The sequence below is a fragment of the Oryctolagus cuniculus genome, chromosome 6, assembly GCF_051225735.1.
Source record: "Oryctolagus cuniculus isolate XC-2025 breed Fujian yellow rabbit chromosome 6, ASM5122573v1, whole genome shotgun sequence".
In the NCBI taxonomy this organism is placed as follows: Eukaryota; Metazoa; Chordata; class Mammalia; order Lagomorpha; family Leporidae; genus Oryctolagus; species Oryctolagus cuniculus.
Window position 1 is genome coordinate 62,460,333 of NC_142872.1, and position 13,456 is coordinate 62,473,788.

A 13,456-nucleotide genomic window follows, 5' to 3' on the forward strand; every position below is an offset into this window, starting at 1 on the left:
TCCTTTGTTGTGCGTGTGTGTTTAAGATTTATTTTATCAATTTGAAAAGCAGAGTGACAAAGAGAGGGAGAGACAGAGAGAAAGAGATCTTTCATCTGCCAGTTTACTCCCCAAATGGTCACAACAGCTAGAGCTGAGCCAAGTCAAACCCGGGAGCCTGGAACTCCATCCAGGTCTCCCATGTGGCTGGCAAGGACCCAAGGACTTGGGCCATTTTCTGCTACTTTCCCAGGTGCATTAGCAGGGGGCTGGACTGGAAGCAGAGCAGCTGGGACTTGAACTGGCGCTCTGCTATGGGAGGCCAATGTTGCAAGAGGCAGCTATCACATCACCAGGCCCTCTGCAAGGTTCTTCGACAGGGAGAGGGGGTTGAGTTCCTCCCCACAGTGCACAGCTCTGCTCATCTTTGCTGTGAGCCTGGGATACCATAGTCAGGGGTTCCCAACACGAGCGGTGCATGGAAATCACATAAGGAGGCAGTCTTGCTTGAATGAATCACAGTTTTTGAAATATGCAAACAAAACTATCCTACATCCCATCCAGATACCATCTTAGACATTCGTATAAGTTTAACGAATGGTGATGGGTCCATGTGTCGGGAAATGCAGATACCTCAGCCAAGTGGAAAGCGAAAAACATGTCCCTCTTCCACCTGTGCTACAGTCCATCTCATTAAATGCATATTATGAAAAGTTTCTAGGGAAGACATTTGGCACAGCAGTTAAAATGGTGTTTGGGACACCCACATCCTATCTCAGGGTGCCTGGGTTTGAATGCTGATTTTCTCTCTGATTCTTTTTTTTTTTTCTTTAATAATAACACTAGGCTCTTCTTTGTTTTAAGAATTATTTTATTTATTTGAAAGACAGAGTTACAGAGAGGTAGAACCAGAGAGAGAGAGAGGTCTTCCATTCTGCTGTTTCACTCCCCAAATGACCACAACAGCCAGAGCTGAGCTGATTCAAAGCCAGAAGCCAGGAGCCAGGAGCTTCTTCCCAGTCTCCCACGCAGGTGCAGGGGCCCAAGGACTTGAGCCATGTTCTACTGCTTTCCCAGGCCCTAGCAGAGAGCTGGATGGGAAGAGGAGCAGCCAGGACTCAAACTGGCACCCAAAAGGAATGCTGACACTGCAGGCTGGGACTTTAACCTGCTACATCACTGTGCTGCCCCCAACTTGTGATTCTGATTCTAGCTTCCTGCTGAAGCACACTCGGGGAGGCAACATATAATGGCTCAAGTACTTGAACCCCTGCTTCCCATATGGGAGACACTGACTGAGTCTCGGGCTCCCGTCCACAACCTGCCGTCCACAACCTGACCCAGCCACAGCTGTTGCAAGCACTTGGGGAGTGAACCAGGGAGCTATTCTCTCCCTTTCTCAAATAAGAAAATAAATAAATATACACATATATGTTAAATGGGTTGTTGATCTTCTTGAGTTACAAACTTTTTTAATGTTTGTATTTATTTATTTGAGAGGCAGAGTTATAGACAGAGAGAAGGAGAATCAGAGAGAGAGAGATGTTCCATCCACTGGTTCACTCCCCAGATGGCCACAACAGCTAGAACTGGGCCAATCCAAAGCAAGGAGCCTGGAGCTTCTTCTAGGTCTCCAACACCAGAGCAGGGGCCCAAATACTTGCGAAGTCTACTGTTTTCCCAGGCCATAGCAGAGAGCTAGATCGGAAGAGGAACAGCTGGGACTCGAACTGGCACCCATATGGTGCCACAAGCAGCGCCAGCCTCTCAATAGATATATTTTTCAGAAGCCTCCAAAACATAAATATAGATGTCCACCCTGCAGCTTCCTTTTGGCCCAGGCTGTGCACTCTCCTCTCCTTCCACCAGCCCTGTCACTTACAGCCGTGCAGCTCCCTGATCTTATTGCTGGGTCTACCACAAGCCAAGCCCGTCCAGCTACAGGGCCTTTGCACTTGCTGCCTTACCTGTCTGAACTACTCTTCCCACAGACAGGATGTTATGACTCCCATGATTCATGGCAGTATACCCAAGTGTCATCTCACCAGAGAAGCCTTCTTTTAAAAATAAATATTTTTTTATTTGAAAGAGTTACAGAGAGAAAGAGAGAGAGAGAGAGAGAGAGAGAGAGAGAAAGGATCTTCCATTCACTGGTTCACTCCACAAATGGCTACAACAGACAGAGCTGGGCCAGGCCGAAGCCAGGAGCCAGGGGCTTCTTCTGAGTCTCCCACGTGAGTTCAGGGACCTATGCACTTGGGCCATCCCCCGTTGCTTTCCCAGGCACATGAGCAGGAGACTGGATCAGAAGTGGAGCAGTCGGGACTCGAACCAATTTGAACTGGTGCTCACACAGGATGCCGGCATTGCAGGGGCAGCTTTACCTGCTGTGCCACAAGGCCAGGACCCCAGAGAAACCTTGAGCCACTCTTTTTAGAGTCAGCCTGCACCCCCACCTCCACCTGGTAGTCTCCTACTCTGTCCTAATTTTCTTCCCACTACTTTTCGCTACTTAGCATAACTGGTTTCCTCCATCAGACCTTAAGTCCCAAGAGACTGTGAGATTCCCTTTCGGATCTGGGGGCCTGGAAGGCACTTGAAAGGGTGCCAAGCACCTAAGATGCTCCCTAAACACCTGGTGAACAAACAGCTCTTGTGTTTATGCAGAGATCTCTTCCTGCTCGGGACATTTGTCACCTAAGTCTTGCATCCCATTGTGTAGCTGGGGCCTTATTGACTGAACACATTCCTACGGATGGGCACTTAGATAGCTGATCCTTTCCGCTGTCACAAATGGGCTGCCATAAATATCCCTGGACATAAGTCTTCCTGTTCTCTTGTGAGCAGATCTTTAGCTAAGTAAACCATGCCCACCAGGAGAACCACCCAAAGTGCCTGTGCATCCTACACTTCCATCCATGTTGCGCAAGTGCTCCGTGTCCACGCCCACCTGTACTCCCCGAGAAGAGGAAGAAGCACACTGCAATTTTCTCATAACTGACAACATGCTGGGGGCGGGGCCGGGGGAAGGATGGTACATCGTTTTGGTGCCCTCGGCATCTGTTTCTTTAATCACCAAAGAGACCGAACATTCTTCTCTATGCTTTGACTGTTTTTATTTAAATTTCTGCAAACTGCCAAATTATATCCTGTTGCTATTTTCCTATCAGACTTCTCTTTTATTAATGTCAGTCTTTTGTAAAAGGCCAGCATTTACGTGGCAAATTGTCTTCTGCAGTTTGTGGGTTTGCATTCTGAGTATTTTTTAAGGAATTTTTTTCATGTCTTTATAAGTAAACCCTCATTGTTTTTGACTGTGGCCTCTTATTTTGTATCTTGTTTTAAGAGGCATCTCCCAGGAAGCTTTTACAAGTACAGATTCATGAACCCAACTCACAGGACTCCGATTTAATGGTCCCAGGTTGGCACTGGGGGCAGGACTGTCCCTGCAGGCGCATGGGAGTTCACTGTTACTGACACCCCAGCGAGCTGTGCTCTCAGGCTCGGGAGGAGGCTGCACCCGGGTTCCCTGCAGAGCACAGGGGAGCTGAAGAGCCAAGGTCCTGAGTCAGCCAGAGCCTGAGAGAGGTCAGCAGGCACTGGGGAAGGGCTGGCATCCAACTAGGGATCCAGGGGCCAGGATGCAGAGGGGGTGGTGGCGACCCAGCCCTGGGCCTCAAGGGAGTAGGCACAGGACTGGGTCCTCGGGCCGAAGTCTTCATGGTTCCCTTAGATATCATGCCAGGGAGGTGGAAGGCCTGCTGGCCCTGTCTGCTCTGGCAAGTGCCATCCAAGGATGGGAGGCGCGGGGTCTGACTGGGCTATACTTAAAGGTTGCCAAGTTGTGTGGCGCAGTGGCTAAGCCACCACCTACAGAGCCGGCATCCCACAAGTGCGCCTGTTTGAGTCCCAGCTGCTCCACTTCACATCCTGACTCCTGCTAATGTGCCTGGGAAAGCAGTGGAAGATGGACCAAGTGCTTGGGCCTCTTCCTCCATCTGGGAGACCCATATGGAGTTCCTAGCCCCTGGCTTCAGCCTGGCCCAGCCCTGGCCATTGCAGCCATTTGGGGAATAAATCAGTGGACAGAAGATCTGTCTCTTCTTTCAGTCTATGTAACTCTGCTTTCCAAATAAATGAATAAGTCTTTAAAAAAAAAAAAGGGGGGGGTTTCTGAGGCCACTGCTGAGAGTTGAGAGTTGAGTTAGGATCGATTGAAATGTCCTTGACCTTGTTCTGCCTTCACATTGCCATCTGGGAAATGGGAACCTTCAAGACAAGTGCGATTCTGGTCCCTCTTGCTCTGTTAACAAATATCTGGATACAGATTTGCTCTTAGGAGTAGCCAAGCATCCGGCTGGTAAGCACCACCTCCTTACCAGTTCAAGACAAGGTGTGATTGGAGGACCTCAGCTGCAGACTGTCCCCCAGGAAATTCAGGTGCCAGATTCTTCCCCCCAACTCGATGTGCTCTCCTTCAATGCAGCTGGGCCTAGGAGGCAGGGCCGGCAGCAGAGCGAGGCTTGGCCTGCCCAGTACAGGCTGAGATCCCGCTCCATTCCCTGCTGCCTGGGTGAACTCGGGCAGGTCACTTCCCCTGTCTGAGCCCCAGCTCAGCTACATGTCACCCTCAGAGCCCCGTGACAATCAGACACACAGTCCCCAAGTGCTCTCCACTGTCCCGGCCCCCCCGCCTCGCTGGCAAGTGGCAGCACGCACAACTCAGGAGAATACAGAGGATGTCACAGGGCTTGTGGGTGTCCGTGTATGATGGGTAAACCACAGTTTATTGATCCATTGACCAGGGCACGCGGAGGCTGATCCAACTTTCCATTTTCATGAGCACAGTGAATTTAACTGGAGGTCAACAGGGAGGGGGCCAAGACTGACATCAGAAAGAGGTAGGTGGGGACAGCAGGGCTGGGCTTGCTAAAGGATGAGCCAGTTTTTGGAGATGGAGAGGACAGCATGTGCAAAGGCACTGAGGAGGGAAGGAGCGAGGCGTATCCTGAGGACTAAAAGAAGGCAGGGGTGCCTGAGGCACAGAGAGCAAAGGGAAGAGAGTGCCAGGTGCTACAGGGAGGGAGGCAGCTGACCAGCAGCCACGGCCAGAAATTCAGCCATCACTCCGAGAGCACTGGGGAGCGAGCACTGAAGAGATTTCAGGAGGTGGACACAGTCGAATTTGCCTTTTTCATGAGTCGCTATGGCTGTCGTGAGGAAGGAGCTTGTTCCACCTTCAAAATTTTTCTTGGGCACAACTGCTCTCCACCTGTACAACGGCCAGCGTCTTCCAGTCCGCCATCCTCCCTAGCCAGAACCACAGCCCCCGCCTCTGTGATCTGGTCTCCCCGACGCGCTGCCCTCCCAGCCTCTTCCCTGGGAGCCTTTGAAATGGAAATCGCACGGGCTCTCTCCACTCCTGAGACCTTCCAGCGCTGCCTCCCTCTCACTGAGAACAAAACCTCCACCTCCCGGCACGGCCCGGCCCGTGATGGCCGCCTTTCCTGCTTCTTTCCCCAAGGCCTGGTCTGCCGCAAACCTTCCCTCCCACTCTCCGTGTCTCAAACACACCCCGTCCGATTCGGACTCAGAACCCTCTACTGTCCGCTGGGTCTGGAAGTCTCCGCTCGTGACCGAACACGCATGCGCACACTCTTCTCTCAGCGAATGCTACCTGCTAATGCCCACAGAGGATCTCCCCCAGGGCCACCTTCCCTAACCACCTCTCCCCGCTGGGTTCTGACAACCACGCGGAACGGCTCTCTCACAGCACGGGCAGGCGCGCCCCTGTGGCTTCACATTGGTGAGCTCCCCTGACCCTCACAACAGCCCTGTGAGGCGGGTTCTACTATTGCGCCCATTTTTCAGATAAAGAGACTGAGGCACAGTGAGGCCAAGGAACCAGCCGGGGTTGCCTAGCTAGAAAATGGAAGAGCTGGGGCTGGCCCCAGGCTGATGTTTCCAGAGCTTGAACTGAGGGACTGTGCTGCTGCCCCAAGTGATCTTCTCCAAAGGGCTCAACATTGGGATGACCCAGTGGTCTGGGATGGACACCAGCAAGTCACTGTCCACTCCCCTGCCTACCTCATCCTGCCTCACCTTGGATCACAGCACCACTTCAGCTGGGGCTACAGCGGGACACCTGGGAGCATCCCAAGCCCTCCTGCAGCTTGCCCTTGGCCCACCCAGCAGCAGGCCATGGTCAGTGTCTGTGCCCCACCCTGCCCCAAACACCCCATGTGCACCTGCAGCTCTCCAGTTCCACCACCGTGTTCTCGGCTCAGCCAGCTCCAATAGGGACTCACACCCAGACAGCTGCCGCAGATGCCTGAAGGGTACCCTCCCTTCCCTCCCTCCGGGCGTCCTCCACACAAAGACCACAGGGATCCTCTGGAAAGAGAGAAACAGTGTTTCATTCTCCACTGTCTTCGCACTGCTTCCCTCTGCACTTCCAATACAAGTGCCAAGGCTGTACCCTAGAACTCAATGCACAGAGTGGCCTAGTACTTCTTCTTTTTAAAGATTTATTTAATTTATTTGAAAGGCAGAGTTACAGAGAGAGAGATGGGGGAGGGGAGAGGGAGACAGAGAGACAGAGAGATCTTCCATTCGCTGATTAACTCCCCCCAAAACCTGCAATGGCCAGAACTGGGCCAGACTGAAGCCAGGAGCCCACAACTTTTATCTGGGTCTCCCACGGGGTTGCAGGGGCCCAAGCATTTGGGCCATCCTCTGCTGCTTTCCCAGGCGCATTAGCAGGGAGTGGAGCAGTCAGGACTCAAACCATTGGCCATATGGGATGCCATTTGTGCAAGCTCCACCCACTACAGCAAAATGCCGGCCCCTGACTACTACTTCTAATTAGTGCTTGGAGCTGCCAGCTAAAATCTGCGTGCCCTGTCTTTACCCCAACTCTAGGTATTAGAAATGAGGGTTTGTGGGGCCGGTGCTGCGGGATAAGCAGGTGAAGCTGTCACCTGCAGTGCCTGCATCCAGCTGCTCCACTTTCAGTCCAGCTCCCCGCTAATGTGCCTGGGAAAGCAGCAGAGGATGATCCAAGTCCTTGGGCCCCTACATGTATGAGACCCAGAAGAAGCTCCAGGCTCCTGGCTTTGGATCAGCTCAGCTCCAGACATTGCAGCCTTTTGGGGAATGAACCACCAGATGGAAGACCTCTCTCTTCCCACCTCTGCATCTCTGTAACTCTACCTTTCAAATAAATAAATAAATAAATCTCTTAAAAACAAGAAAAAACAAATGAGGGTTGTGAAAAAACATGGAATTAAAAGATAAGCTTATTTTGGTGCAACAATAATTATGAAATCTTGCATGCAAGCGGTCTTCAGAAAGTTCATAGAAAATGTGGACTGCTAAAAAAACTGGATTTCAGAAATCCATTACATCCAACTACTTTTTTTTTTTTTTTTTTTGACAGGCAGAGTGAACAGTGAGAGAGAGAGAGACAGAAAGAAAGCTTCCTTTGCCGTTGGTTCACCTTCCAATGGCCGCCGCGGCTGGCGCACCACGCTGATCCGATGGCAGGAGCCAGGTGCTTCTCCTGGTCTCCCATGGGGTGCAGGGCCCAAGTACTTGGGCCATCCTCCACTGCACTCCCGGGCCATAGCAGAGAGCTGGCCTGGAAGAGGGGCAACCGGGACAGAATCCAGCACCATGACCGGGACTAGAACCCAGTGTGCTGGCACCGCAGGTGGAGGATTAGCCTAGTGAGCCGCGGCGCCAGCCTACATTTATTTTTTTATTGCTGCTTCTCCATGAATTCTGAAGGAGGCTGAATTAGCTCCTCCCACCCGCCCCGCCCCGCCTCGCCCCCCAGTTCAATGTGATTGGGAACAGAGGCCTCCTCGGTGTATTTCAGAAACAGCAGTCTCCTGCCTCCGATGCTTTCCTCCCTCCCTGACCTGGTCTCTTTTCCAGATCTCACGTGGGGCTCCTGCTCAGCCCCACCCCCGGGAGCCCCAAGGTCTACACCCTGTATGGAGTTTTCGAGCGCTGCGGCTGGCACACCGCGCTGATCCGATGGCAGGAGCCAGGTACTTATCCTGGTCTCCCATGGGGTGCAGGACCCAAGCACTTGGGCCATCCTCCACTGCACTCCCTGGCCACAGCAGAGAGCTGGCCTGGAAGAGGAGCAACCGGGACAGAATCTGGCGCCCCGACCGGGACTAGAACGCTGTGTGCCGGCACCGCAAGACGGAGGATTATCCTAGTGAGCCGCGGCGCCGGCCCTCCAGCCACTTTTATCTGTTCACATGTGGGGCTTGCACAAGAACCCGGACCATGCCGGTGGCGTTGCCCACCATTGCACCTGCAGGGCCCGGTTCTGTGTCTGGCACACAGGAAGCCCTCCACGGGTATCCATTCAAGGAAGAAGATTTGAGCCGTCTGGTGTTGGGGCTTCTATCCATTTGCCTCCAAATAGCTGGTTAGAGAAGACGGAGAACCATGCAGGGCAAAGAAAACCAAAGAGGCAAATCATTGAGTGTGAGACCCATGGCATCCGACCATAAACGCCTGACCTTCCGTGCCTCTCTTTCCAAGATTGTCTGTAAAAAAAAAAAAAAAAAAAAAAAAAGGTTTTAAAAAAACAAACCACCAATTGCCTGTGCGATGAGACCTCGTATGCCAGGGTTTTGCCTAGAGCACATTTTTACAGCTGAGTCATAAGCCCCAGAAAAACATGCCTTCTGATGGAAACACTGAACCTCGTCTGTCCCAACAGGGCCGCGGTGGCTGCGAGACGGAGGGACGGAGGGACGTTCTTGTCCCAGGAGGCGGGAGAAGGGGAAGGCAGATTGGATTAGGTAAATATTTGCCCTAAGAAGCAGTGTTGTTGATCAGGAGGAATCTTGGCTTTCCTTCCCAAACCAGATCTTGATTTGCTTTCTCTCCAGATCATTTTTATGACACGCGGGTTTTCTTAACAAGCAAAGTGCCTGGTTGACCGAGGGGCCGTGAGAGAGATCAGGAGACACAGAGACTCTTTGCGAGCCGGTCGGGAGCCCCGGGCTCCATGTGAGAGACAAGGTGGTTCCTCTGCTACCTGGGAGGGGGCATTTACCATGCAGAGGAATTATTTTTGGCTGAAGTTGTAGTGTTGGAAAAAGACCCCAACTTGAACTCAAGGGTGTGGAGTCTGGATGCTACTCCACTCCCGATGACAGTGGATCCCGCCTGGGCAAGGCGCTTCCTTACTCGCAGCCTCGGTCTCCCCAGCCACCAGCAGGCTTGGCCAGTGCAGATGACGAGGAGGTGGCAGCGTGCTGCCTCTGTGCCGTTCCGCTTCTGCGTGTGCTGCCCCTGGCCTATGGGGAAGCCCTTTCTGAAAGCAATTCTCACATTCTAACTAACTGAACCTGGTCAGACAGGGTAGGACATGGGTTCTGGGAAAATAGAAAGATAAAAATGGGGGGCCGGCACTGTGGTGCAGCGTGGTAAGCCCCTGCCTATGATGCCGGCATCCCATATGGGTGTCAATTCGAGTCCCGGCTGCTCCACTTCTGAGCCAGCTCCCTGCTAATGCGCCTTGGAAAGAAGCAGAGAATGGCCCAGGTGCCTGGGTCCCGTACCCACGTGGGAGACTCAGATGGAGTTCCAGTCTGCCTGTGGCCTGGACCAGCCCTGGCCATTGTGGGCTTTGGGGAGCGAACCAGCAGATGGAAATTTCTCTCTCTCTCTCTCCCCCATCCCCATTCCTTCCTTGTGTCGCTCTGCCTTTGAAATAAATAAAATAATAATAACTTGAAAATGAGAACCATCTCCAACCTTTCCTGGAGTAAATGGAAAAACTCATCCATCAGGAAATCCTCAAATCACAGTAAGTTGATTGCAGTTTGATTTAAAGTTGATTTTTTACAACTTTGTTGCAATTGTAAAAGTGATAAAACAATTAGAATATTTTGAAAGCAAACTCACAAGTTTATCTCAGACCATGACACCCCCGAGGACTTCCTGTCGGCATTGGCTTTCTGCTCACCAAGCCCCCCTATGATGGCTACCACACTCCAGGGAAAACAGAGTTGAACCCACGAAACACGCAGCCGCGTTGCCTTCCTCCTTCTTCACTATGTTTACAAACAAATCTCAGGAACTCGCCTGTCCTTTGGCACCAGCTGGTGTGGGTTTTCCCTTTTGTTTCTTAGTGGTGGTTTCATTATTTAAATATGCTTATTACTACTGTTATTCACAATCCCGTTGATTATTTTGTTCGTTGTTAGCATTATACCCACTGGTCTGAGCTCCCTTTCCCAGGGGGAGTTAAGCCGCTTGCTCCAACCTCTTCTGCCAAGTAGCAAGAGCTGACTTATTGCTGGTGTCAACGAATGGCCAACTTGGCTACGTCCTGCCCCCTGCACGCAAGCACCAGGAGCCCGGGCAGCTGCGCACTGCCCGAGCAGGCCCTGGGCTTGCATTGTGCAGCATCGCCTAGGTAACCAACAGCCAGCCTCAGAAATGGAGTTGGGTGGGAGCAGGCAAGCAATTCCCATCACCCCTCCTCCTCCTCCTCCTCCTCCTCCTCTTCTCCTCCTCCTCCTTCAATAGTCAGCTGGTCTCTGTTACTCAATTCAGTCAATGGATTTCAAAAACTGTTGCTTTCATTTACCGAGTGCCGACTGTGTCCAGGAACAGACAGGTGCATCCTGTAGCTCATTAATCATACTCCCAACAATTCTTCCAGGTCAGTGTTCCTGCCTCTCTTTCTAAAGAGATGGAAACTGTGGGCCAGAGAGGTTAAGTGACCTACCCAAGGTCACACAGCCCCATGTTTCCGTCTGACTCGGAGCTCTGTGCTTTGCCCCTGGCAAAGACAAGCAGGTCAGAGCTGATGACCTAGCAGAAGTGGTCTGCTTCTCCCAACAAGAGACCTAGGTGTTCATTCGATAGGAGGACCCATTGTCAAGGCCAGAACAGATCATTAACTTCCATTCTGCCTCTCACGTTCTAATACCCAGGATTGTTAAATACATCTGTTGGATGCCCATGAGCTTGGAGCTCCATGTGACCGCTCAAGAACTGGTTGTTAGGTCACGTCGAGGTTAGAAACCTCAGCACCTGGGCAGCCTGAACTGCCCACATTCTATTCTCTGGAGAATGGGACCAATTACAAACGCAGACGGACCCATTGTCAAGGGGAACTCGCCGCCCTCTCCCGGACCATTGAAGGGCTGAGCAAACACACGTGCTGGACAGGCTGTCCTGTACTGATGGCAATCGCTGGTGCTCACGGGGCCTTGAAGGACCGCCCCGGCTTCCTGCGGGGACTGGGGAAACCCAGCAGAATGAAATGGCTTCAGCCTGGGCTGTAAGGGCTTCCCAGGAGCCTCCAAGGCACTTCAGAGACCTGTGAAAAAAAGCAAGTCTGTTGTTGATTTCCAGGGATGGGGAGAGGCAGAGAGATGGAAAGAGCAACGCAGCAAAGACAGAGCAGCAAAGGGAGTGAGGCAGAGGCTCTGGGACGTCCCCGGCAGCACGGACAGGGTCCGAGTCCCGTGGCCTGGCTCACCCTGCCCTGCCCTGGGGATTATGCTGCTGGTATACCTTGTAACGCACCTGCTGCCAACTGAAAGCATAGCAGTTAAGCAGCACATCAGCGAGGGTCAGATGATGAAACAGCACTGCTCACTAGCAAGTGGCCCTGTGAAGTGGCCAGGGAGTGAGTTCATGGGCACAGCCGTGTCCCGTGTGGAGGTGCGCCTGGCCCCTGTCCTGGGCTGCCTGTCCTGCTTGCTGACCCAGGCCCTGGGCAGACGGAGCAAGGCAGCTCTTCTGATCTAAGTGGCCTGCTGCTGCCTTGGCTCCAGGCTTCAGACAAGTGTGGCTGGCGAGACAGAACACCCAGGACAGGAGGCTTGGGATGGCTGACCCCTGGGGGACGTGATAAACAGACAACACAAGGACAGGCCCCATGGCATGTGGGGGGGGGGGGTTTCAGCATGTGGTCAGACCTGTGATGCCAGCAGGCTGTTCCCTCCAGCCCTCCGAGAGGTTAGCTCACAGCCCTGCTTCTTCACCACTCCCCTCTGGGCTCCCTCCCTGCCTCTCCTCACCCAGTGCCACACCTCTCTTCCAGTCTCCTGGGTTGTAACAGAAGCCTCCCAACACCTTCGCATTCCTTCCAGGGCATTGTGTAATGCTCCCCTCCCAGGGATGGCAAGGGACTTGTCACTCCCCTGCTCAAAACCATTCAATGGCAGAAATAAAAACAGAGCAAAAATCTCCAGTGCCGGCAGAGCAGGGACAGAGCTGGACAGTGCTGGTGGGAACCTGAGTGCCGGTTCAAGTCCCGGCTGCTTCACTCCTGATCCAGCTCCCTGCTTATGCACCTGAGAAAGCAGCAGAGGATGGCTCAAGTCCTTGGACCCCTGCCACCCATGTGGGAGACCCAGATGAATTCCTGGCTCCTGACTTCAGCCTAGCCCACACCTAGTTGTTGCAGCCATTTGGAGAGGGAACCAGTGCAGGGAAGGTATCACTCTATCTACTTTTCAAATAAATAAATAATTTTAAAAAACTAGTAATGTCCATTCAGTTTAAATATATATATATATACTGGGATCCATCCGTCTGTTTTAGAAATTCAGGCCTTAAAAAATCAGAGTCCAGGGGCTGACGCTGTGGTACAGTGGGTTGAGTCACCGCGGGTTGAGTCACTGCCTGCAACACAGGCATCCCATATGAGCGCCAGTTCTAGTCCCGGCTTCTCCACTTCCCATCCAGCTCCCAGCTGATGTGCCTGGGAAAGCAGTGGAAGATGGCCCACGTGCTTGGTCCCTGGAAAGAAACCCAAAGACACCTGGCTCCTGCTGTCAGCCTGGTCCAGCCCTAGCCATCTCAGCCATTTGGGGAGTGAACCAACAGATAGAGGTATTCTCTCTCTCTCTCTCTCTCTCTCTCTCTCTCTCCCCTCACTGCTCTCTTCCTCTCTCTGTAATTCTGCCTTTCAAATATAAGTAAGTCTCAAAAAAAAAAAAAAAAAAAAAGAGTCCAAGTATGAAAGCTTCCAAAGATTTTTTGTTCTAGAACTGTTGGTAGTAGGAAACATTTGGACAAAAGATAATGTCTATTCATTTAAAAAATGGTTAAATGAAGTGTAATGCATGTCTCCTATGGAGTACACAAAGGAGGGATTAGATTTCTTTCTATGGATGTGATGTGAATTAAACAAGAGAAGTAAGCTGTACAGAGAGAAGCACGTGTGCCTGTCACATGTGCACACACACACACACACACAGGCACCATCCATTGCCACCTTGCCACGCTAACACCTGCTACCCCGTGTTTGTAGGTGGGTAGCAGTGTCTCCAGATGCACCTGAGCCCCTTAATAGGTTGGATGGCAGAATGGCAAGTCGAGGATGGAGGAAATTACCCATCACTCACACATCTTTGATTTTTTTCCTCAGCAATGCTGAATACCCACTGCTTTTGAAATTCTAAGGGGCTTCACAGAAGCTGAC